We start from the raw sequence: 27,773 nt of genomic DNA on the forward strand, positions 1-27,773 counted from the left end.
GAAGACTATGAGGCCCAGCCCACTCCAACTCCACAGGCGTCGTCTGCGTTCCGCAGGCTTCGCAAAGGTCCAAGGCCTCAAGTCTCTGCTGAAGACATTCCGGCTGCATCAGCCGCAAAAGAAGAAGTACCACAAGATCCCACTCCCCTGTTCACCAAGAAGCAGTTCTCCAGGAGAACGTGCTGTGACCGACCCTCCAGCTAGTCAAGTGGAGGATGAAAATCTTGAAGCTAATGTGGAGCCCTCCCCACAAAAGCTTCAGAAGACAGCGAAGCCACTGATCCCGCCACTTCTGTTCCTGAGTCTGCTGCCGGTCCCCAATTCAACTATCATGTCAAGGTCAGGGCTCAGGTCCAGAAGCCAATCCCAAGACTGCCAAGGTTTCCAGGTCCTGCATCAGCACCTGGCTCCTTCAACATCAATGGCTTCAGGGCAGACAACACGTTCTTCAATAGCTCCAGGAACCCCTACTCAAGGGAAAGGATATCATCTGATCGGTTCTGGAGCTATCCTCAGCGAAGCTATTACTCTTGCATTCTTTACAACCAAGGTCGCATCTTCCCACACAAGCGCCTTGACGTTGAAGCTATAGCTGGTCTGCCCTGTCTAGAAGAAGCTTGGATTGCTTCAAGCAAGTGGTCTGCTGCAGTTTGTTACTGATGAAGAGCATTGGAATGAAGAGCTGCTGCTACATTCTATGCCACACTTCACATCAGGTACAGCAGAGATCCGAAGACTTGGGTCCTGGAGTGGATGACTGGCAATTTCCATCACGAAGCCAATGCATTTGACATCATTGAGCTCACTGGCTTGCCCACTCCTGGCGATCTCTTCGAGCAAGGCTGTCAGCTGCATGCTGAAGCTATTGAGAGCATCTTTCAGCGGCCAGAACCTGATATGAGTCAGATGCTCAGCATGATGAAGCCATTGCCCCAAGATGCTGCTTATCCCACAGAGTTCTTCGTTGAAGACCTTGAGTACCTGCCCAAACCATCTATCACATCATCAGGCGAACTCTCTGGCCTATCAAAGGGCACTCTCCAAATGCCAAGCTTCAGGGTGCAATGAAGACTTTGGTCTTCTATATATTCATGGCAAATGCTTCAATGCACAGGACTTCTTCATACGCCAACTTGCTGCATCAGGCATTGATCTGTTTGGTTTGAAGTTCTACGCCCCTTGGGTCATGCGGCTGATCAAGCTACACTCCGCCATCTCGTATCAGCCCTCAGCCCGCAACCATCGGATCTTCTTGCCTGACGTGGACATGTCTACTGAAGCCATATATTCTGAGCCTGCCAAGCAACCTCTAAGTCTTCAGAATGCAGAACATCAGAGTTTTACTCAGAACGTTGAAGGCGTTGAAGCAGTTTCTCGGGTGTATCCTTTGGCTGGCACTACACGTACACCACATCCTGCTTCAACTGAAGCCACTGACAATGCCACTGCTCCAAGACCCAAGAAGTGCACTCGTGTTCTCAACGACTGAGAGCTTCTTGTGGCTCTACATCAGAAACAGGATAGGCATCATGACTGGCTGAAGCGTCAGATGAAAAGCCTCTTGGTGGATGTTAATCGCACTCGAAATCTTGCCACCAAGAATGCTTTCGTTGCCCATGAAACCTGTCGCCGCACATGGAAAGGGCTCTCGATGATGTGTTCTGAAGCTGATCTTCAAGAGGATGGCTTCACTGAGAGATTCAAGTTTGACTCCACACCTCCTCGAAGGGCTGTGCTGCTAGGAACTCCATCCCTTGAAGACTCTGAGTTCTCTTCCTCTGCTGCCACAGTGACTGCCAGAATTATTAAGGAAGAAGACGTTGCTAATTCACCGCCACCTCCTTCAGCACCTCCAAGCTCTTCTGCACTGCCAAACAACACCAACAACCCTGCTACTTCACCTACTCCTCATGGGAACGAGTAGAGGCTCTATGTCTTCAAACCTTTTTGGTCATTACTGACAAAAGGGGGAGAAGCATATGAGATTGATAGTCTTCAAGCGGATCCATATGGGCGGGTGCTTTATATTTTGCTTCGTGCTTACAACTCTCATTTGCTACATTTGGTTCTTATGAGTTGTAACACTTAAACTAGATGGTCGTCTGCTACTTATTGCCACCTTGTTTTGCGAAGATAAATTCCGCATGTGCGACGATAAATTCCGCACTTAGCTCATTCTGCAGACGTCCATTTTCCATTATGCATGTCATTATCTTCATATACTTTCACATGCATAGTGGATTGTCATCATAAGCTGAAGTGGATCTCCACAAGTACAACCTGCCATGTGCATTTGCATTCCAAAAGCAAATTAACTTATATGCACATCTTCAGGGGGAGCCCTTGCAACTTATGAAGACAATTCCTTATCCTTTACAATTTCACATTATATTCCCCGTTGAAAACTTCAACTAGTTTGTCATCAATCACCAAAAAGGGGGAGATTGTAAGTGCATCTAGTGCCACCCCTAGTTGGTTTTGGAGTATTGACGACAAACCTAGTTGAGGGACTAATGTGTTTGTGAGAATTGCAGGATAACACAGTAGAAGTCCCTCATTGATTCGTTTTACTACCAGAGATGACCCCTAAAAATGTATGAAGACATTGAAGTCAAAGGTGGTATATGAAGATATTCACATTGAAGACTATGACAAGAGAAGACACGATGAAGCCTATGGAGCTCGAAGACTTAGATCTTTCGTAGTTCTTTTTCTTTTGTGTTGAGTCATAGGAACCACCGTACTGTTAAGTGGGGTCCAAGAGAACCAGTCAGAATGACTGAAGTGATGCTTAAACCAAAACTATGTCTTCGAGTGAAGACTATGAGAGCGAATCTTGTCCAGAGTCGGACAAGTCAGCTTTGCTTGTAGCCCAAGTAAAGTTGCCGTGTGAGTTTGAAATCTGACCGTTGGAACACGTGTCAGTTCCTTAGTGACCCAGGGTCATTTCGGACAAATCAGGTCGGGTTGCCAAGTGGCTATAAATAGCCCACCCCCTACAACCATAAATGGTTGCTGCTCAGATTGAAAGTACGACTTTTGTCGTTTGAGAGCAACCCACCTCGAAGCCTTTGTGAGAGAATTCCCTACGAGGATAAAGCCCTAACCACCATAGCCAGAGAGAATTGGGAATCACTTAAGTCTTCTTGTCTGTGTGATCTGAAGACTTATTACACTTGAGGACTGTGCATCCTCCAGCCGGTTAGGCGTCGCGTTCTGAGCATCCAAGAGACATTGTGGATTGCCGGTGAACGAAGTCTGTGAAGGTTTGGGAGTCTACCTTGAAGACTTACCAGAGTGATTGGGCGAGGTCTATGTGACCTTAGCTCAAGGAGAATACGGTGAGGACTGGGTGTCCTGAGCTGCGTGTTTAGGACTGGGTGTCCGGGACTGTGTGTCCTAAGGGTTTAAATACCTAGCCGCTCCAACCAGACGTACAGTTGTCACAGCAACTGGAACTGGTCCAACAAATCATTGTCTTCAACGAGTCACTGGTTTCATCTTCACTTCTCTTTACTTACGGTTACTCCTTGTGAAGTCATTGTATGTTTGCTCTATCATTTGTCTTCACTGAGTGACTGCGTGTTCTGTTTGGCTTCACGATATCTTCCTACCTGATCCTTACTACTTAGCTGCTATTAGTCTTTGTGCTTTCACTTCATTGAATACTTGACTATGGTTTGCCTAGTGTAGCCTACCTTCCGCTGCATGGTAATAGGTTTAATTTTATCGTTTGTCTTCAAAACTCCCATGTTCTGAAGACTTTCATGAAAATCGCCTATTCACCCCCCCCCCTCTAGTCGATATAACGCACTTTCAGTCACCGCCTTGTGGGTCTTCTGACTTGGACTCCAAGTCCTACATGTGTTTTCTAGTCCAAGAAAAATCATCGCAAAGTTTTATTCCATTTGGACTCCGTTTGATATTCCTTTTTTGCAAAACTTAAAAACAAGGAAAAAACAGAAACTGGCACTAGGCTGTGGGTTAATAAGTTAGTCCCAAAAATAATATAAAATAGCATATTAATGCATATAAAACATCCAAAACAAGTAATATAATAGCATGGAACAATCAAAAGTTATAGATATGTTAGAGATGTATCATTTACTCAGTACTATTTCCTAGACTATGGCTTGGCTAGTGTAGTTTACCCTCCGCTGTATACTGTGTAGATTGTATTTGATTGTCTGACTTCGAAGACATTGCCTTGTCTTTAAGAATTTCATAAGAATTGCCTATTCACCCCCTCTAGTCGATAACTAGCACTTTCAATTGGTATCAGCGCAAGGTGCTCCATTGTTCTGTGTGATTAGGTTTAACCACCTAGAGTTTTAGCTATGTCGAGTGCAGGGATAATCAAAGTACCCACTGCATGCCCCGTCTTCGATGGCACTGATTACCCCTACTGGAACAATAAGATGTGCATGCATCGTGAAGCCAGTGACGTTGACCTCTGGTATGTCGCCAAGACTAGCATTCCCAAAGTCGGTGAAGGCGTCACCACTGCTGATGTCAAGAGATTAGCACAACTAGACTCAACCGCCAAGAACATCACATGTGGTCATCCGACCAAAGGACAGTATGGTCGTGTGAGTGCTCTGGAAACTGCGAAGCTGGTCTGGGACTGGCTATCCAAGGTCAACGAAGGCGTCTCAACCCAGAGGGACTCAAGAATAGATGTTCTTCAAAATCTCTTCAATCGATTCAACGGGAATTACAATGAGAATGTCCAGCTCACTTTGGACTGCCTCACTGATATCACAAATGAGCTTCGCACACTTGGTGCCACTGAAATCATCAAGCATGAAATAGTGAAGAAGCTATTGAGATCACTTGACAGCTCATTTGACACTTTGGCCTTGATGATCTAAGAACGCCCTGACTTCAGAGATCTCGATCTGTCGGACATACTTGAGAGCTGAACGCAGATGAATTCCAGCTATCTGAAGGCAATCTATGGTCCAAATTATGGCCGATCTCGTGCTTTGAAGGCAACGGTTGTATCCTCATTTGAAGAATCTGACTGCAGTTCTTATGATCCTAAAGACATTGGCCAAGAGCTAGCAATGCTTGTGAGAAAGTTCCAAAAGTTCTCCAAGAAGAATCGCTTCGAAAAGTCTTCAAGATCCAGCTCCAAGAATGATGAGGCTTCCACTCGTGACTACAAGAAGTGAACATGCCACAAATGCAGGAAGCCAGGCCATTATGTCGGCGTCCTTGGAACGGGGGTACCCAGACTTGCCTGCCTGCGGCCCAGGGCGTGGCTCCACCAGCGGCCTGGTACGGCCCATATTAATCAACAAACACTCAAGACCCTCACCAGGGGCCAAGACTCGCGAGGAGGACGGCAGAAGACCTCCTCAGGGGCAGCCTCACTAGGCTGGCTCGCGAGGAGTGGACAGATCAAGGCGAGGGGCACCCTATGAGGTTTCCGTGACGTGAGCCATGACGACCAAGGCTAGGCGGGCACCAGCGGGCGCAGAGTGCCAGTTTCCTCTTTGGTGCTAAAGAGGCAAGCATAGGCGAGGAGTCCCGAGGCGTCAGGCAAAGTTTTCCATATCGGTGCAACGAGACCAAGACCAGTAGGACGACAAGATGGAGGTCATCATAGAGCCCATGACGGCATCACCACCAGAGCCTTTGGCAGGCGAAGGCCACCTTTTGTCAGGATGGCTTGTACTAGTTGTCCCCCTTCAAATTGGCCGTTGTGGGATCCCTTTCTGCCTAATATTTGGGGAGAGGACCCGGGCCTCTATAAATAGGACTAGCCACCACCGGGGCTGGGGGACGGGATCCATTCCACCAAGGCCACCACACAAGCTCACCGAGCTCAAGAACGCCTCTCCTCAGGAGGTTGTTCTTCCCTTGTACTCGTTCATCTCTAGCCTACCAGGCAAACCACCACACCACACTGGAGTAGGGTGTTACACCGCAATGGTGGCCCGAACCAGTATAAACTCTTGTGTCACTTGTTCCTTGGGTTCAGCGAGCTAGGCTTTGAGATTGTTGCGAGAGTGTGAGCTCGGGGGAGAGAGATCTTCATGCGCACCCCAGAGTTCGAACCTCAAGGGTTTTGCCGGAACCCGTAATCCGACATTTGGCGCGCCAGGTAGGGGTGCACCGAAGTTCCATTCCTCCGTCGGCTCCATCTCTCTGTCCGGTCCCCATGGCGAGCGCTGCTCCTCCGACTGGTTCGGTGAGGGACCACGGTGGCGCCAGGGGGCTCAGAACCTTCACCCCCACCTTGTGGCAGGTGTAGTGGATGCACAAGTTTAAGCCGGAGATGCCTCCCTGCTATGATGGTGTGGCATATCCGTCGACCTTCCTGCTGGCATACGAGGAGGCCATCCTGGAAGCAGGAGGCGATGACAAGGTCATGGCCAACTGGTTCCCCATGGCTCTCGCTGCCACACCACGCGCCTGGGTGCTCAACCTGCCAGGATCCTCTGTGGCGTCTTGGGAGGAGCTGCGCGGCCTTTTCGTCACATGCTTCGTGGAACCGGCACCTGTCGCCATCACGGCCCTCCTCGGCGGCTCACAGGCACCACCCTCGGACCGCCACACCAAGCAGTTCTTCCGCCAGATCGGCGTCGCCTTTGTGCAGCGGGGAGCCCCTCCAAGGTGAGCGGCGCCGAAGGCCAACCTCACCTTCGACTCAGGGGATCACCCCACTACCACTGCTGGCTCGGGAGTGCTCCCAATGCTCTGCACGCCCACCTTCTGCAATGTCGCAATGACTAAGACTCTCATCGACGGTGGAGCAGGCCTCAATATGCTCTCCGTGTAAGCTTTTGGCTTGCTTCACGTGCCGTACGGTCGGCTCCGCCCCACCAAGCCTTTCTCCGGAGTCGGTAGCGGGTCCACCAGCCCCTTGGGGAAATATGCCTCTCGGTCACCTTCGGTACCTGGACAACTACCGCACCGAGCTCATCGACTTCGACATCGCCTACATCGGCCTCCCGCACAACTCCATCCTCGGGTACCTTGCTTTGGCTCAGTTCATGGCAGCGACCCATCCGGCCTATAACCTCGTGAAGATGCCGGGCAGCAGCGACGTCCTCACCGTGGCCGGAGACACCAAGGAAGCTCTGGCAGCCCTCAAGCTTACCTTCAGGGCCGCAGCGGCAGTGCGCCCGGCCGGCGAAGCCACCCCAGGGGCTAAGGAGGTCGCGCCAGCGAAGAAGAAGCAATTGTTCACTCAAGACCGGGCCGAAACGAAGCAAGTGCCGGTCGAGGAAGGTGGATCCTCGGGAGCCACCTTCACCATAGGCCCCAACCTCAACCCGGGTCAGGAGGAGGCATTGGTGAAGTTCTTGCGCGCGAACAAGGAGGTATTCGCCTGGGAACCCAAGTAGCTGGTAGGGGTCCCAAGGGGGTAATCGAGCATCACTTAAGGGTGTGCTCCAATGTGTGCCCTGTAAAGCAGAAGGCGCGGCGACAGTCCATGGAGAAGCAGTCCTTCATCGTCCAGGAAACTCGCAAGATGGTGGCGGCAGGAGTCATTCGTGAGGTCCGATACCCGAAGTGGCTGGCGAACCCCGTCGTCGTGCCAAAGAAAGGTGGGAAGGAACGCATGTGTGTCAACTTCACCAACCTCAACAAGGCCTGTCCCCAAGACCCGTTCCCGCTTCCGTGCATCAACCAGATCATTGATTCCACCGTCGAGTGTGACCTGCTGTGTTTCCTGGACGCGTTCTCGGGCTACCACCAGATCAAGATGGCAATGGAGGATGTGGAGAAGACCGCCTTCCTGACCCTGTGTGGGGTGTACTACTGCACCCGCATGCTGTTCGGACTGCGCAATGCTGGGGCAATCTCCCAGCGGCTGATGCACATCGCCCTGGGAGAAACGCCAAAGCCTACATCGACGACATCGTGGTATAGTCTCGGGAGGCAAGAACCCTGATTCAGGACCTGGAAGAGACCTTCGCTAGCCTGCGCCAGGTGGATTTGCGGCTCAACTGAAAGTGCAACTATCCCTAGGTGGTTTTGGTAATTCATAACAACATATAGCTCATTGAGCTAATGCTATTCCAAGATGATTATTTCAGGAAAGCTCAATGATTGGCATGGCATGGATGTGAAAGTGGAACCCTCAAAATGCTAAGGACAAAGGATTGGCTCAAGCTCAAAAGCTCAAGACTCTTCACTTTATATTTTAGTGATCCAAGATCACATTGAGTCTTTAGGAAAAGCCAATACTATTAAGGAGGGATGAGGTGTTGCTTAATGAGCCTCTTGCTTCATGTGCTTAGTGATATGCTCCAAAACCCTCAACTACTTTCCCATATCCGCATATGACCTAAACCCTAAGCCAAACTCGGTCCTACCGATTCTTCCTATCCGGCGCCACCGAGTTTCACTTGTCATTAGCCACTGCCAAACCCTAGCAATTCGGTTCTACCGATAAGGATCTCGGTCTCACCGAGATGGGGTTGCAAACTCTCTGTTTCCCTTTCGTAACTTTTCGGTTCTACCGATAAGGATCTCGGTCCCACCGAGATTGCAATGTAAACTCAGTGTTTCCCCTTTGTAACTTTTCGGTCTCACCGAGTTCCACTTGGTCTCACCGAAAGAGCAAATCGGTCCCACCGAGTTTGCCTGACCAACTCTCTGGTTAGCTAATTACCAAAATCGGTCTCACCGAGTTTGTGTAATCGGTCTCACCGAGATTACGTTTATGCCCAAAACCTAACCATATCGGTCCTACCGAGTTGCATGTCAGTCCCACCGAAAATCACTAACGGTCACTAGGTTTACATTTTCGGTCCGACCGATCTTATTGATTCGGTCCCACCGAGATTGGAAAACTGTGTAACGGTTGGATTTTTTGTGGAGGCTATATATACCCCTCCACCTCCTTCTCATTCGATGAGAGAGCCATCAGAGCACACACACCATTCCAACTCATATGTTCTGAGAGAGAGCCACCTACTCATGTGTTGAGACCAAGACATTCCATTCCTACCATATGAATCTTGATCTCTAGCCTTCCCAAGTTGCTTTCCACTCAAACCTTCTTTCCACCAAATCCAAATCCTATGAGAGAGAGTTGAGTGTTGGGGAGACTATCATTTGAAGCACAAGAGCAAGGAGTTCATTACCTACACACCATTTGTTACTTCTTGGAGACTCCTAGATTGGCTAGGTGTCACTTGGGAGCCTCCGACAAGATTGTGGATTTGAACCAAGGAGTTTGTAAGGGCAAGGAGATCGCCTACTTCGTGAAGATCTACCGCTAGTGAGGCAATTCCTGTGTGGGCGTTGGCCATGGTGGGATAGACAAGGTTGCTTTTTCATGGACCCTTTGTGGGTGGTTGCTTCTTCGTGGACCCTTCGTGGGTGGAGCCCTGTGTGGACTCGCGCAACCGTTACCCTTCGTGGGTTGAAGTCTCCATCAACGTGGATGTAGGATAGCACCACCTATCTGAACCACGGGAAAAACATCCGTGTCTCCAATTGCGTTTGAATTCTCCAAACCCTTCCCTTTACATTCTTACAAGTTGCATGCTTTACTTTCCGCTGCCAATATACTCTTTGCATGCTTGCTTGAATCATGTGATGATTGCTTGACTTGTCCTAAATTAGCTAAAATCTGCCAAGAACTAAAATTGGGAAAAGGTTAAGTTTTTATTTGGTCAAGTAGTCTAATCACCCCCCTCTAGACATACTTTCGATCCTACAAGTGGTATCAGAGCTTTGGTCTCCATTTGCTTGATCTCCATAGCTTTTGGTGGTCATAGCCTTGGTTTCACAACCTAGGAGAGTATGGCGTCTAGCGAGGGAAATTATCACCATAGAGGTCGTTACTTTGATGGTACTAATTTTGCTAGTTGGAAGCATAAAATGAAAATACATATTCTTGGACATAACCCCGCCGTTTGGGCTATTGTGTGTGTTGGTTTGCAAGGTGACTTCTTTGATGGGAGAGAACCAAACCGTGAAGCTACCGCGGATGAGTTGAAGATGTTGCAATACAATGCTCAAGCTTGTGATATTCTCTTCAACGGATTGTGCCCCGAAGAATTCAACAAAATCAGCCGCCTTGAGAATGCAAAGGAAATTTGGGACACTTTGATTGATATGCACGAAGGTACCGACTCCGTCAAGGAATCCAAGTTGGATGTGCTTCAAAGCCAACTTGACAAGTTCAAGATGAAGGATGGTGAAGGTGTCGCTGAAATGTACTCTAGGCTTGCTCTCATCACAAATGAGATTGCCGGCTTAGGAAGTGAAGAGATGACCGATAAATTCATCATCAAGAAGATTCTAAGAGCCTTGGATGGAAAATATGATACCATGTGCACATTGATCCAAATGATGCCAAATTACAAAGATCTCAAGCCAACGGAGGTGATTGGAAGAATTGTTGCTCATGAGATGTCACTTAAGGATAAAGAGGAACTTCACAACAAATCAAGTGGTGCCTATAAAGCCTCATGTGAAGCCCCTACATCATCAAGTGAGAAGCAAGACTTCAATGAAGAATTAAGCTTAATGGTGAAGAACTTCAACAAGTTCTACAAGAGTAGAAGCAAAGATAGAAGCTCCAAGTCAAGGTCCTACAATGACAAAAGATCTTCTAGTCGAGAGCGAAACTGTTACAATTGTGGAAGACCCGGACACTATTCCAGTGAGTGTACGACTCCCTACAAGAGAAGAGAAGATTCTCCAAAAAGAAGAAGCAAAGGATCACCACCAAGAGAGAGAAGGAGTAGAGATGATCGTTATGAACGAAGATACTCACGGAGAAGCAAGGATTCGGAAAGGAAGGAAAAATCATCAAGGAGCTACATAAGACGAAGACATCAAGCTCATGTTGGTGAATGGGTATCCGGCTCCGACTCCGACAGCCACTCCGAGAGAAGTTATTACTCCGGCTCCGAAGATACTCAAGATGAAGGTGTTGCCGGTCTAGCACTTGTGTCAACCAACTCCTACAACATATTTGACTCACCAAATGAGGGAATTGGAAGATGCTTCATGGCCAAAGGTCCTAAGGTAACACACCCCGAGTATGTTGATTTCAATAGTGATGAAGATGACTTGTTAGGTGATGATTTGCTTGTTGACAACTCTAGTGATGAATACTATGATGAAATATCAATTAATCATGCTAATCAAGATAAAACGAATGACAATGATAAGGAGAAGATTGAGGCTCTAACTAAAGAACTAAAAACTCTTAAGTTAGCTCATGACACTATCTTCGAAGATCATCGAGAACTTTTAAGAGCTCATGAGAAATTACGCCTTGAAAAGCTCAATCTTGAGCAAGAGCATGAGTTCTTAAAGGCAATCAATGATGATCTCCGCAAGAAAAGTTCTTCTTACATTGCCAAGCATTTGCTCTTATCCACTTACATGCCTCAAGTCAAGTCTAACAAGAAAGATTCTTCCTCTAGTAGTAACAATGATCATGCTAAATCCAATATTGTTACTTCTAGTAGCTCTCTTGATTCCACTAATGATTCTCTTAGCCAAGTTACACTTGAGCAAGAAAATAGCTTATTGAAGGGGATTATAGAGAAAGGAGTGTACAAAAGCCTTGCCGGGAGTAAGGAATTAGAGGAAATTGTGCGCAAGCAAGGAATGCACCGGAAGAATCAAGGTGTTGGTTTTGAACGAAAGTTCAATGCCAATGGAGTTGAGTGGGAAGAAGATCAATACCCCAAGACAAAGTTTGTCCCTCAACAAGAGAAGTATACTTCTTTCAAGGGGACACAAGCTCAAGATGATCTTCCACCACAAGACTACGAGCAAAAAGGCAAGGACAAGCTTCAAGAGGAAATTGATGCATTTGAAGAAGCTCCTAAGACCTTAGTCAAGTGGATTCCCAAGACTACTTCAAGTTCCACTTCATCAAGTACGACTACAACTCCGAGGATTCCCATCAAGATGATGAGGATCCAAAAGAAGAAGAACTAGAGAGTTCTTGAGGGTGACTCCGCCAACATACTTCACTCTTATCATTTTGGCAAGAACAAGTGCAATCAACTTCCACATCTTGCACTAGTTCAAGGAGTCACAAACCCTCTTGTTGGTAAGACAAGGGACAAGGTAACCTAAAAGTTTTCATGGACATCATCTTTTGTGTGCATCACTCTATGTCTATGGATATCCTTGTTTGTTCCTTGTGGGACTAACCCATGTAGGTATTGAAAGTGCAATTCACTCAAATGGATAGCTCCAAGAGACCTACATCAACATTGAGCATCCACATCTTCAATATCTACATGAAGTCATCATCGACAAAACCCAAGGTTAGTTCATCCCTCTTAGGGGGGATATCACATCTAGGGGGAGCTTTACTCTAAGACTTGAGCTAAAGCAACTCTAAAGATGTGAACACAACAATGCTTTATGTAAAAGTGGTAACCCCACTTGAGCTTAAACGATGAGTATGACCTATGATCAAGTGATCTCACTTGACTCCTAAGTCAATATACTCATATATAGATGACCTAGTCATCGCAAATTGCTTGATAGATGCTAGAATTGGTTGTGCATGCCTTGTCACATATTTCATTTGCCATCTTATTGTGTGAGCATGCTGATTGCATATTTTACTCATTCGAGGACATCCACTTGTTGTTTTGATTGTTCGGCTTTATTTCTTTTTGCCAAGTGGATGGACAAGAATGCCTAAGAACCTCCTCTAGCTATCTATGCTTTTCTCGTCTCAAACTCTATTCATGCTGCATCACAAAATTTGATCAAGTCAGATTCGAACCACTCTGTGTGAGGAGCGCTCGGAGTCCCCGATTCATCATAGACTTAAACTTCCAAAACCTCTTTATGATTCTCGGTCTGACCAATACTCCACTTTCGGTCCTACTGAGATCATTAAGTTGATCTAGGTTTTCGATCTCGGTGCAACCGATTTGAACCTTTCGGTCACACCGAGTTTCAGTAACTGCACGCAGTTATGAATCTCGGTGCCACCGAGTCGTTCCACTCGGTCTCACCGACAGGGTCGGGCTATATATAGTCACGGGCAAAATTTGGAAATTTCTCCGAACCCCTTCACCCGCGCGATAGTCTGCTCTGCCCTCGTGGTCTCCGGATCGTCTTCTCGCCGCCATCCGCCTCCAGTCGCTGGTCTCCGTCGCCGTCAACGGGAATTCTGCCCCGCCGTTGCCGCCGTAGCAAGTCTCCGCCGAACTAGGGTATGGACTTGATCACAGTGCTATTCCCCGTCCAATTCCTAGAACATTGTGTTCTTCATGATTCTTCCCACGTTTGATAAACTTCTATCCAGTCAAAACGCCCGTAGATTAGGTTTGATTCGAAAATTCTAGGTTTAGGTTTCCGCCGAAACCATCTCGGACCCACCGAGTTGAAAAACTCGGTCCCACCGATTTGGCTTATGCCATTGCACAAGTGAGACTCGGTCTGACCGAGAATTACTTATCGGTGTGACCGATTTTGGAACTCTGTGAAACCCTAGCAGTCTCGGTGCCACCGAACTGTGACTCGGTCCTACCGAGTTCACTAGTTTAGGTTCCAAAACTGCTTCGGTATCACCGAGTTTGAAAATCGGTAGATCCGAGATGATTTCAGTGGGAAACTAAAACTAAGTTTTTGGATCATTCTTTTTGCAAAAATCTATGCATTTTGTGATGCTCATCCTTCTCTATCTCTTCTATAAACTATTCACAGGGTCAGCAGTCAGTTTGCAGCATGTCAGACCAGAGTGATAGCCAGAATCTGTCAGAACAGCAAGTGGTGATGAGTGAGGGCACTAGTCCCTCCAGCTCTTCTGATGAAGGCAGCAGGAGCACTCCTAGCAATTTGCCAAAGGCTGCCACAAGACAAAGGAAGAAGAGGACTTCAGATTCCGAAGATGAGGACTATGTGGCAGAGGAAGAGGCCACTTCCAAGAGAGTTGAGCCAGCTCAAGGCACTAAGCCAGGTCTGAAAATCAAAAGGCCAGCAGGCAGGCAGCCCATGTCAAAGGCAAGAGCCTCAACTGAGAAGCCCACTCCCCAAGAGCCAGTTGCAGCTGAGGGCAAGAAAAGAAAGGAAAGGGTGAAGAAGACTGTGGCTAGAGTGCTTGGCAAAGCTTCCATCATGGAAGAGGAAGAGGAAGAAGAGGTAGCTGCACCAGCGCCCAAGGCACCCAAGCTAATGGGAGATGCCATAAAATCAGGGGGAGCTGCTTCCAAGGCCAAGCCAGCTCCAAAGCCAAATCCAAAGAGGAACACAAGAAGCATTCCTGCAGTTGAGAAGAACAAGGCCCCAGTGCCTGAGACTGTTGCTGAAGAAGAGGAAGAAAATGTCCTAAGGAAGCTAAAGCCCAAGATCCCAGACCACAACGATGCTCATCCTGTGGCCGAGGACATGAAGCTCAGGAGAGATTCAGGGCTAAGGAAATGGAGAGAAGCAGACCCATATGCTTCAAGAAGAAGGACAACAGTGGACTACAGATTTCACACCAAGGAGCAGCAAGACTTTTATGAGACTGTTTTGCTAGATAAGAAGCCAATTGTCTGTGACATGAGATGGGTTGATTGGACATACATCAAGGAGAAGGAGGAACACTACCCAGGAGTATATGACAGCTTTAATGCTTGTGGAGTAGCTGACTTTGTTGGGCAGAAGCTCACAAAGTGGAACGAGGAACTCATCATGCAGTTCTACTCCACAGCTCACTTTTATCCAGATGGGAGGATCACATGGATGTCTGAGGGTACAAGGTACCAATCCACAGTGGCTGAGTGGGCACAGATCATAAATACCCCAGAGGAGCAAGATGATGACTTGGATATCTATGCCAAGAAGAAGATGGACCATAACTCCATATCCAGTATGTACAAGGAAATTCCCAATGAAGCTCTTGACACCTTCAAGTTTGGCTCTGTGCATTACCTTCTGTCAGGACTGCCTACGATCAATTGGATACTAAGGCACAACTTATTGCCCAAGTCTGGAGATCACAAGATGATCAGAGGCCATGCTATCAACTTGCTACATGTGTTTGATGTGCCTCAGAAGTTCAAGGTGATGAGCCTCATAGTGGAAACAATCAAGAGGACTGCAGCAGACCAGAAGAGGAGCTGCGGATATGCCCCTCAGATTCAGGAGCTCATCAACTCCAAGATGGGCACGGGCATATATTTATTGGACAAGGAACATTTGCCCATCCGTCCAGATTTTGAGAACAATGAAGTTGTGATGACTGAGAATGAGCCATCGTCTGCACAAGCATATGCAAAGAAGGAGAAGGCGAGGAAGGAGAAAGCTGCCAAGATGCCTACTCAAGAGGAGGCATCTGAATACTTCTTGAAGACCAAACAAGAGCAGCTTGGTTACTTGATTGCATCCACGCTGAGGATTGAGCAAAGTCTGGCCACCCTCACTCAGAATCAGCAGAGCCTAGAGAGAATCATGGAACAGAAGTTCTATGACTTGGATGTCAAAGTAACGGAAGTTCAGTCTGCAGTGGAGCAGCTCCAGGAGGACATGCAGGAGAGGAGAGGCAGGACTACTACTCATGCCTTTACCAGAGTGCCAAGAGGTCCGAGGTCGTCTGCCATGCCAGTTGCTGACACAAGAGCCACCACCTCAGCACCAGCCACAGCCTCAGTTCCACCAGCTCCAGCATCTACTTCAGCTCCAACTCCAGCGACTACTTCAGCATCTACCGAAGCCTTCTTCCTTGGAGTGATCCGGACTCCACCACCACCTGAAGATCAAGCCTGAGCGTCGATCTAGTGCTATGCATTTTCTAGGAACTTTTTGGTAACTTGTTGCCAAAGGGGGAGAAGATGTATAGATCATAGGTTCAAGAGAGAGAGAGTGTTGCTTTGCTTTTCTCTCTTGCTTTATTTGGTGGTTTTTCGAACTTTTGTGTGCTTTTGAGTGCTTGAGATACTACGTCATTATTTGTGAGACATTGATGATCATGTGTTTGATCATAAGCTACACTTAATGCTTGCTTAATGCTATTATCTTATCTATCTTATGTGATCATTCATTATTCTTGGTGATGAGTGCATGTATTTCAGTCTTATCATTTTAAGCGCTCCACCAAGATGTATGTGACATGGAAGAGTAACCCATGACTCTAACTCTTTGTGCATTTGCAGTCCAAAGAAAATTTTAAATATGCACAAATTTAGGGGGAGCTCTTACATATCACATACTTCTCAAAGCGACGATATATTTCATGATTATTATCTTTTGTCGAAGCTTTGATCTATATGTTGTCATCAATTACCAAAAAGGGGGAGATTGAAAGTGCAACTATCCCTAGGTGGTTTTGGTAATTCATAACAACATATAGCTCATTGAGCTAATGCTATTCCAAGATGATTATTTCAGGAAAGCTCAATGATTGGCATGGCATGGATGTGAAAGTGGAACCCTCAAAATGCTAAGGACAAAGGATTGGCTCAAGCTCAAAAGCTCAAGACTCTTCATTTTATATTTTAGTGATCCAAGATCACATTGAGTCTTTAGGAAAAGCCAATACTATCAAGGAGGATGAGGTGTTGCTTAATGAGCCTCTTGCTTCATGTGCTTAGTGATATGCTCCAAAACCCTCAACTACTTTCCCATATCCACATATGACCTAAACCCTAAGCCAAACTCGGTCCTACCGATTCTTCCTATCCAGCGCCACCGAGTTTCACTTGTCATTAGCCACTACCAAACCCTAGCAATTCGGTTCTACCGATAAGGATGTCGGTCTCACCGAGATGGGGTTGCAAACTCTCTGTTTCCCTTTCGTAACTTTTCGGGTCTTACCAAAAGAGCGAATTGGTCCCACCGAGATTGCAATGTAAACTCAGTGTTTCCCCTTTGTAACTTTTCGGTCTCACCGAGTTCCACTTGGTCTCACCGAAAGAGCAAATCGGTCCCACCGAGTTTGCCTGACCAACTCTCTGGTTAGCTAATTACCAAAATCGGTCTCACCGAGTTTGTGTAATCGGTCTCACCGAGATTACATTATGCCCAAAACCTAACCATATCGGTCCTACCGAGTTGCATGTCAGTCCCACCGAAAATCACTAACGGTCACTAGGTTTACATTTTCGGTCCGACCGATCTTATTGATTCGGTCCCACCGAGATTGGAAAACTGTGTAACGGTTGGATTTTTTGTGGAGGCTATATATACCCCTCCACCTCCTTCTCATTCGATGAGAGAGCCATCAGAGCACACACACCATTCCAACTCATATGTTCTGAGAGAGAGCCACCTACTCATGTGTTGAGACCAAGACATTCCATTCCTACCATATGAATCTTGATCTCTAGCCTTCCCAAGTTGCTTTCCACTCAAACCTTCTTTCCACCAAATCCAAATCCTATGAGAGAGAGTTGAGTGTTGGGGAGACTATCATTTGAAGCACAAGAGCAAGGAGTTCATTACCTACACACCATTTGTTACTTCTTGGAGACTCCTAGATTGGCTAGGTGTCACTTGGGAGCCTCCGACAAGATTGTGGATTTGAACCAAGGAGTTTGTAAGGGCAAGGAGATCGCCTACTTCGTGAAGATCTACCGCTAGTGAGGCAAGTCCTGTGTGGGCGTTGGCCATGGTGGGATAGACAAGGTTGCTTCTTCGTGGACCCTTTGTGGGTGGTTGCTTCTTCGTGGACCCTTCGTGGGTAGAGCCCTGTGTGGACTCGCACAACCGTTGCCCTTGGGTGGAGCCCTGTGTGGACTCGCACAACCATTACCCTTCATGGGTTGAAGTCTCCATCAACATGGATGTAGGATAGCACCACCTATCCGAACCACGGGAAAAACATCCATGTCTCCAATTGCGTTTGAGTTCTCCAAACCCTTCCCTTTACATTCTTGCAAGTTGCATGCTTTAATTTCCGCTGCCAATATACTCTTTGCATGCTTGCTTGAATCATGTGATGATTGCTTGACTTGTCCTAAATTAGCTAAAATCTGCCAAGAACTAAAATTGGGAAAAGGTTAAGTTTTTATTTGGTCAAGTAGTCTAATCACCCCCCCTCTAGACATACTTTCGATCCTACATCAACCCGGATAAGTCTGTGTTCGGTGTCCCCTCCGGCAAGCTACTGGGTTTCCTCGTGTCTCATAGGGGGATCGAGGCTAACCCTGAGAAGGTCAAGGTAATAGAAGACGTGAGCCCACCACAAACTCTCAAGGAAATGCAGAAGCTTGCAGGCTGCATGACCTCGCTGGGGCGCTTCATATCCAAACTGGGGGGGCGCGCCCTGCCGTTCTTCAAGCTAATGAAGAAGAAGGTCCCGTTCGAATGGACCCCAGAGGCAAATCTGGCGTTTCAAGACCTCAAGCGATACCTAACCAGCCCATCGGTGATGGTGGCACCTCGCCCCCTCGAGCCTGTAGTGCTCTGTCTGGCCGCTATGCCTCACTCCGCCAGTGTGGCATTGGTGGTAGTTCGGGAGGAGCACTGGGCCAAGAACCCGCAACGCAATGCCGCACCCTCAGCTGGAATGGTGCAGGCACAAGACGGTGCCGCTAAGGTCAAGATGATGCCCACAAACGATCACACCCCACAAGACGGCATTCAAGGGCCTGCGGGGGCCCCGATGGGCGACCAGGCTCTTGAGGTCCCCCCACCTCAGGACGCACCACAACCTCTAGAGGACACATACTCCATTGATGCTCCTGCCCTTGTCGAGCACCCAGTATATTTTGGCAGCACTGTGCTACGGGACGCGAGAGCATGGTACCCAATGTTGCAAAAGCTCTTACTCGCGCTCTTGGTGGCCTCATGCAAGCTACGCCATTATTTCCAAGGCCACCCAATTAAGGTCGTCTCAGCCTACCCCCTGGAGAGGGTGCTCCGGAGCCCCAATGCCGTGGGGAGAGTCGCTGAATGGAACATTGAACTACAAGATTTCAGTTAGAGTTCAGCATGACCAGGGTTATCAAGGGAGCTGCACTTGCCGACTTCGTTGCAGAATGGACCGACGCTCCGGTGCCCGATGCGGGCGAGAGCTGATCCCTCTTGCCGGGAAATGAAGCACCGGATGGCTGGGTCATGTACTTCGATGAAGCTTTCGCATGACAAGGCGCAGGGGCTGGCGCTGTGCTCATCTCACCCACCCAAGACAAGCTATATTATGTCGTTCAACTCTTCTTCTAGCGGGTGAGAAGGTCTCCAACAACATCACGGAATACGAGGGGTTGATCATTGGCCTCAAGGCTGCCGCAGCCTTGGGAGTGAAGTATCTCACCATCAAGGGTGACTCGCAACTCCTCGTCAACTTCTCCAACAAGGTGTACGAACCAAGGGACGAGCATATGGAGGCATACCTTGCGGAAGTGCGCAAGATGGAGAAGCAATTCCTAGGCCTAGAGCTACAGCATGTGCCATGCGGCACCACCAAGGAGGCCGGCGAAATCACCAAGAAGGTGGTAGGGTGTCTACCCCAAGAGCCTGGTGTCTTCGAAGAGCGACTCTTCAAGGCTTCGGTGACCCCTGCGGCGGCTGCTACCTCTTTTAGCACTGCGTTGGTTTTCCCCGAAGAGGAAGGGATGATGCAGCAAAGTAGCGTAAGTATTTCCCTTAGTTTTTGAGAACCAAGGTATCAATCCAGTAGGAGGCTACACGCAAGTCCCTCGTACCTGCACAAAACAAATAAATCCTCGTAACCAACACAAAATAGGGGTTGTCAATCCCTATAGGGCCACTTACGAGAGTGAGATCTGATAGATATGATAAGATAATATTTTTGGTATTTTTATGATAAAGATGCAAAGTAAAATAAAGGCAAAATAAATAGCAAAGTAAATAACTAAGTAGTAGGAGATTGATATGATAAAGATAGACCCGGGGGCCATAGGTTTCACTAGTTGCTTCTCTCGAGAGCATAAGTATTCTACGGTGGGTGAACAAATTACTGTTGAGCAATTGACAGAATTGAGCATAGTTATGAGAATATCTCGGTATGATCATGTATATAGGCATCACGTCCGAGACAAGTAGACCGACTCCTGCCTGCATCTACTACTATTACTCCATTCATCGACCGCTATCCAGCATGCATCTAGAGTATTAAGTAAAAACAGAGTAACGCCTTAAGCAAGATGACATGATGTAGAGGGATAGACTCATGCAATATGAAGAAAACCCCATCTTGTTATCCTCGATGGCAACAATACAATACGTGCCTTGCTGCCCTTACTGTCACCAGGAAAGGACACCACAAGATTGAACCCAAAGCGAAGCACTTCTCCCTACCCGAATGGAAGTGGGATAAACTTGGCATGGACTTTATCACCGGATTACTGAGGACTAAAGCAGGATATGATTCCATATGGGTAGTAGTCGATTGTTTGACCAAAGTAGCTCACTTCATCCCAGTGAAAACCACCTATACAAGTGCAAAGTTGGCCAAGATCTATATGTACAAAATCGTATGTCTGCATGGACTTCCGAGGACCGTCGTATCGGATCGAGGAACACAGTTTACTTAAAAGTTTTGGCATCAGTTACACCAGACTTTGGGAATGAGATTGGAGTTCAGTACAGTGTTTCACCCGCAGACAGATGGACAGACTCAGAGAGTTAATCAAATTTTGGAGGACATGTTGAGAGCCTGTGGGCTAGATTATGGATCTAGTTGGGATGAAAATTTGCCGTATGCAGAGTTCTCATACAACAATAGCTACCAAGCCAGTTTGAAGATGGCACCGTTTGAAGCCCTGTATGGACGCAGGTGCAGAACACCGTTGATGTGGGATGAGGTAGGAGACCAACAGTTGTTTGGACCAGACTTGATTAAAGAATCTGAGGAGAAGGTAAAACTGATCCGAGACCGACTGAAGATTGCTCAGTCCATCCAGAAGACTTACGCAGACTCAAAACACAAGGAGGTAACCTACCAAATTGGAGACAGAGCATATCTACGAGTATCGCCCTTGTGAGGAGTGAAACGTTTTAGAGTTAAAGGAAAGTTAGCCCCGAGATTTGTAGGACCGTATCGCATTTTGGAACGGATGGGAGAAGTCGCCTACAAGTTGGAGTTACCTGAGGGATTGTCAGGAGTCCACGATGTGTTCCATGTTTCACAGCTGAAGAAGTGTCATGCTGAGATGGCGGAAATACCATTAAGAGATACAGTACCCTTGGAGGCGATTCAGTTGGACAGTGATTTGACTTACGAGGAGAAGCCAGTTAAGATTCTTGAGTTTGCCATCAGAGTCACCCGCAGTAAGGTTATCAGGTTTTGCAAAGTTCAGTGGAGCCACCATACCGAGGATGAAGCTAACTGGGAACGAGAGGATGATCTCCGCAAGGACCACCCATACCTATTTTCTAGCCAACCCGAATCTCGAGGGTGAGATTCATCTTAAGGGGGTAGGTTTGTAACATCCCAAATTTTCAATTTGGAATGTTATACATAGATCATCCATGCATATCATATTTTATTGCTTTTCCGTTCCGTAATCCTCAAAATCCTAAACAGCTCAAGGACCCTCGGAGAGAGTTGGGGATTTCCCGGTCTTCATATTTGATTCTTTTATCAAATAATGAAAAGAGGATTTGATTTTAATTATTTCTCTCCGAAAAATATTTCACATTAAAAATTAAAAAGAGGAGATAATATGACTTGTCCAAAATAAATGAAATATTGGAGGAAAAATATTAAAATCATTAAATTGATTTTTTTATTTGATTTTATTCGGATTTTATTTGCATTAGAAAAATTGCATGTTTTCAAAATTGCATTTTAGGGCCAAGAAAATGTTCAACTCGTCCTAAATATCTTATTTAGACGGTGAAAATTTGTTTAGGCATTTTTAGGTTTTTATTTATTTATTTTTAGGATTTTATTTCGGTCGGCGAAGTTTTTTTTAAAAAAGGGGTTCCGCGTCGACTGGGCCTAAGGCCCAGCCGCGCCAGGCCGCCGCCGCCGCCTCCTGCGCGCGCGCGCCGCCTCCGCCGCCGCCACTCGGACCGGAGTCCGAGTTGGACTCCGCAGTCGCTGCGCCTTGCCCCCTCCTCCAAGTCGCCGCCCCCGCCCCTTTATATACGTCGCCACCCCGCCCCCAACACCACCACCACCGCCGCCTAGCCCCGCCGCCCCTGCCGCGCGCAGCCGCGGCCGCCCGCACTCGCCGCCGCAGCCGCCACCGCCAAGCCCTGCCGCCCCGTGAGCCGCCGCCCCGCACCCCGTCCCACCGGAGCCTCTCGCCGGAGGTAGCCACCGCGCCCCGCCGCCGGTTTTTTTATAAAAACCATTCGGTTTTTTTTTGAAAACCCTAGATCCATTTTTTCTCGGATTCGCCGGTTTTTCTCGGTTCTTCTAGTTAGCGGACGTTCGTCCGAACGTTCGTTTTAACGAACGGTTTTCGCCCGTTAGTTACAGCTAACGAACGCTCGTTCGTTAGTTTGTTTGTGAGTTTTCTTTTATCGGATTTATTCCGCGAATTTTTCTGATCGTGATTTCTGATCTAATCTTAGTTTCTGTTTATCTTTTCGCTAGTTTAATGGAATCAGGTGATTCAAGCGCTTGGAGTTTCGTCTCGAAACCCTCTTTCCGTTTAACCAGCTCAAACAAGTTTTGCTACTGTAAAATTTGACCTAGTTTCAGATTAGTAAATAAAGCTTATTTCTTTCGCAGTTTGAGTTTCGTTGCTCCGTTTGTTTTGATTCTTTTTGCGAACCGGAGTTCTTAATTTGAACTTTCTGGTCAACCTCTCTTATTTGAGTTTTGCTTGTGCATCGTTTCTTGTTACTTATGTATGTTATTGTTTGCTTGCGATAGAATTCCCGGAGTGCGAAGCGTGTTACTACGAGTCCCTACGATTCGCGGATCGTCAGCAAGGCAAGTAACACTTTGATCATATCCCATTATTACCCAGTTTTTATGCATTAGTTCCAATCCTCAAACACTGCATGATTAGGATGCCATTAACTTGTGGGTTGTGAAGCAGTTGTTGAGGTAGAACCTATTGCCCTGTTATATTCAAACCCTTGGGAGTTGCTTCTACGTATTGCTTATATTGCTATGCTATGCTCGTAGACGTGGTTTGGGTTTGAGTGAAATTCATGTCAGATGTGAGATTGTTAATTAATGGTTCAACTTAAGGTGGCAACTTAATCAAACAACTGGGTGGATTGAGGCACCTGGGGAACCCAGTGTTGTCTGTTTTTTTGGAAATCCCGGGGTACCCGTGTGATCTTCCTATGGACCGCCACCCAGGCTCAAAGGGAACTGAGATGATTCATGCTAGAAACTTCCGTGTGCAGCCACAAGCTATTATGGGCTCTAGCATAGTTGAGTAAGTTACGTGAAGCTCTTGAAGAGGTAGATCAGCAGGTAGTGGGTTTTGTAGGTTTGGTATGGTCTACCCAGAGTAGAGAGTTAACGTTTCTGAAAGAATGTGTCTCGGTCATCCGTTTCTCAAACACCATGTAGTGAGAGAAATCCAACGGAGGCGATCGAGTCTTGTGGGGAAAAGTGCGCAAACCTCTGCAGAGTGTACAATCTAATCATGGTTAGCCGTGTCCCCGGTTATGGACAATTCTTGAGTATCTAGTACTTGGGTTATCACATGTATCTCACCATGCTTAATTAATACTATTGGGATGTTAATTCACTTTAATTGGGATTGAGTTGGGGTTACCTTCTCAATGATGTTTCAACCACCATGATAGTAAAATTAAAATCTATTCCATTGTTGTAGGGAAAAATTGGCTTTTCGCAAAACTACAACCATACAGCTTTCCACCAGCCATATATGCATGTAGTGATAGCATTATTCTGTTTCTTCTCTACTGTGTTATATTGCAAGCATATTCCATGTGCTGACCCGTTTTCGGGCTGCAACGTATTATGTTGCAGACTTTTCAGAAGAGGAGTAAGGTTCGTTAGGTCATTGCCGTGCAGCTCAGCTATGCCGTTGGAGTTGATGGATTCACCTTATCTTCCAAGCCTTCCGCTGTTATCGCATTAGATGCCCTTAAGCCATATTATTGTAATAAGTTCTCTTTGGAGACATTCGATGTAATAGTGTGTGATTGCTACTCTGTTATAAATCCTTCGAGTGTTGTGTGTGTCAGCATTACCGATCCAGGGATGACACTGAAGCACAGATACTTGACCATCTGAGGTCGGGTCGCTACAGATCCCTTCAATATATTTCAAGATAAAAGTGTTCTCCTCGAGTATGCACCGTTGCCAAAGTTCGCCATTTCGAAGCACCACGTGATGATCGGGTGTGATAGACTCTACATTCACATACAACGGGTGTAAGACAATTTTGCACATGCAAAATACTTGGGTTAAACTTGACGATCCTAGGATGTACAGACATGGTCTCGAAACACTGGAGATCGAAAGGTCAAACATGAGTCATATAGTAGATATGATCAACATTGAGATGTTCACCATTGATGACTACCCCATCTCACATGATGATCAGACATGGGTTAGTTGATTTATTTGGATGATGTATCACTTAGATAAACTTGAGGGATGTTTATTTAAGTGGGAGTTCATTAGTAATTTGATTAATTGAACTTAATTTATCATGAACTTAGTCTTATAGTTTTGCATATCTATGTTGTAGATCAATGGCCCGAGCTACCGCTCCCCTGAATTTTAATGCATTCCTAGAGAAAGCTAAGTTGAAAGATGATGGTAGCAACTACAGAGACTGGGTCCATAACTTGAGCATTATCCTCATTGCTGTAGAAAAGAATTATGTCCTTGATGCACTGCTGGGTGACAGACCTGCTGCGGGAGCTGAAGCAGATGTTATGAATGTCTGGTAAGATCGATCTGATGACTACTCGATAGTTCAGTATGCCAGCTTTACGGCTGAGAACCGGGACTTCAAAGACGTTTTAAAAATCATGGGGCATATGAGATGTTCCAAGAGTTGAAGTTAATATTTCAAGCAAATGCCTGGGCTTAGAGATATGAAGTCTCCAATAAGTTCTATGGCTGCAAGATGGAGGAGAGTAGTTCTGTTAGTGAACACATACTCAAAATGTCTAGGTATCATAACCACTTGACTCAGCTGGGAGTCGAACTTCCAGTTGATAGTGTTATTGACAAAGTTCTTCAATCACTGCCACCCAGCTACAAAGGCTTCATGATGAACTATAATATGCAAGGGATGAATAAAACGATTCCCGAGTTCTTCACGATGCTTAAGGCTGTGAAGGTAGAAATCAAGAAGGAGCATCAAGTGTTGATGGTTAACAAGACCACTAGTTTCAAGAAAAAGGGCAAGGGAAAGAAAGGTAACTTCAAGAAGAATGGCAAGCAAGTTGCCACTCCTGGGAAGAAACCTAAAGTTGGTCCCAAGCCTGATACTGAGTGCTTCTACTACAAAGGAAATGGTCACTGGAAGCGGAACTGCCCCAAATACTTGGAGGATAAGAAGATGACAAAGTGAACAAAGGTATATTTGATATACATGTCATTGATGTGTACCTTACTAATGCTCCTAGTAGCGCTTGGGTATTTGATACTAGTTCGGTTGCTCATATTTATAACTCAAAACAGGAGTTACGGAATAAATGAAGATTGGCTAAGGACGAGGCGACGATGCGCGTCGCGAATGGTTCCAAGGTCGATGTGATCGCCTTGGCACGCTACCTATACATCTACCTTCGGGATTAGTTTTAGATCTAAATAATTGCTATTTGGTGCCAGCATTGAGCATGAACATTATATTTGGATCTTGTTTAATGCGAGATGGTTATTCATTTAAATCAGAGAATAATGGTTGTTCTATTTATATGAGTAATATCTTTTATGGTCATGCACCCTTGATGAATGGTCTATTCTTATTGAATCTCAATCCTAGTGATACACATATTCATAATATTGATGCCAAAAGATGCAAAGTTGATAATGATAGTCCAACATATGTGTGGCACTGCCGTTTAGGTCATATTGGTGTGAAGCGCATGAAGAAACTCCATGCGGATGGACTTTTGGAATCACTTGATTATGAATCATTTGATACTTGCGAACCATGCCTCATGGGCAAGATGACTAAAACTCCATTCTCGAGAACAATGGAGCGAGCTAATGACTTATTGGAAATAATACATACCAATGTATGCGGTCCGATGAGTGTTGAAGCACGCAGCGGGTATTTTTATTTTCTGACCTTCACAAATGATTTGAGTAGGTATGGGTATATATACTTAAGAAACACAAGTCTGAAACATTTGAAAAGTTCAAAGAATTTCAGAGTGAAGTGGAAAATCATCGTAACAAGAAAATAAAGTTTCTACGATCTGATCATGGAGGCAGATGTTTGAGTTACGAGTTTGGCCTTCATTTAAAACAATGTGGAATTGTTTCACAACTCACGCCGCCTGGAACACCACAGCATAATAGTGTCCGAACATCATAACCATACTTTATTGGATATGGTGCATTCTATGATGTATCTTACCGATTTACCACTATCGTTTTGGGGTTATGCATTATAGACAGTTGCATTCACGTTAAATAGGACACCGTCTAAATCCATTGAGATGACACTGTATGAATTGTGGTTTGGCAAGAAACCTCAGTTGTCATTTCGTAGAGTTTGGGGTTGTGACACTTATGTCAAAAGGCTTCTGCCTGATAAGCTCAAACCCAAATCGAAGAAGTGTATCTTCATAGGATACCCTAAGGAAACAATTCGGTACACCTTCTACCACAGATCCGAAGGCAAGATCTTTGTTGCCAAGAATGGAACCTTTCTAGAGAAGGAGTTTCTCTCGAAAGAAGTCAGTGGGAGGAAAGTAGAACTCGATGAGGTAATTGTACCTTCTCTCGAATTGGAAAGTAGTACATCAGAGAAATCTGTTCCCGTGATGCCTACACCAACTAGAGAGGAAGCTAATGATGATGATCATGAAACTTTGGATCAGGTTACTACTGGACCTCGTAGGTCGAACAAAGCACGTTCCGCACTAGAGTGGTACGGTAATCCTGTCCTAGAAATCATGTTATTAGACCATGGCGAACCTACGAACTATGAAGAACCTATGATGAGCCTAGATTCTGATAAATGGCTTGTGGCCATGAGATCTGAGATAGGATCCATGTATGAGAACAAAGTGTGGACTTTGGTGGATTTGCCCAATGATCGGCAAGCCATTGAGAATAAATGGATCTTCAAGAAGAAGATAGACGCTGATGGTAATGTCACCATCTACAAAGCTCGACTTGTTGCAAAAGGTTTTCGACGAGTTCAAGGGGTTGACTACAATGAGACCTTCTCACCCGTAGTGATGCTTAAGTCAGTCCGAATCATGTTAGCAGTTGCCGCATTTTATAATTATGAAATCTTGCAAATGGATGTCAAAACTGCATTCCTTAGTGGATTTCTTAAAGAAGAGTTGTATATGATGCAACCAGAAGGTTTTGTCGATCCGAAAGGTGTTAACAAAGTGTGCAAGCTCCAGCAATCCATCTATGGACTGGTGCAAGCATCTCAGAGTTGGAATATATGCTTTGATGAGGTGATCAAAGCATATGGTTTTATACAGACTTATGGTGAAGCTTGTATTACAAGAAAGTGAGTGGGAGCTCTGTAGCATTTCTGATATTATGGGCCAGTTCTTTTAGGCGGCTTAAGAAATAGGTTGCCTCTCCCTAGCTTAAAAAATAAGTTGTTCCAAAAATTTGTTGAGGCTTCTAGATTAGTAATCCCATAACTAGTTTAGAAGCCCCAATGAATGAGGGAGACAACTTATGGAAAAAGCTGAGGAGGAGGTGGCTTATTTTCTAAGCCGCCAAAAGAACTGGCCCTATATGCGGATAACATATTGTTGATTGTAAATGATATAGA

The sequence above is a fragment of the Triticum urartu genome, chromosome 3 (assembly GCF_003073215.2).
Source record: "Triticum urartu cultivar G1812 chromosome 3, Tu2.1, whole genome shotgun sequence".
Classification (NCBI taxonomy): Eukaryota; Viridiplantae; Streptophyta; class Magnoliopsida; order Poales; family Poaceae; genus Triticum; species Triticum urartu.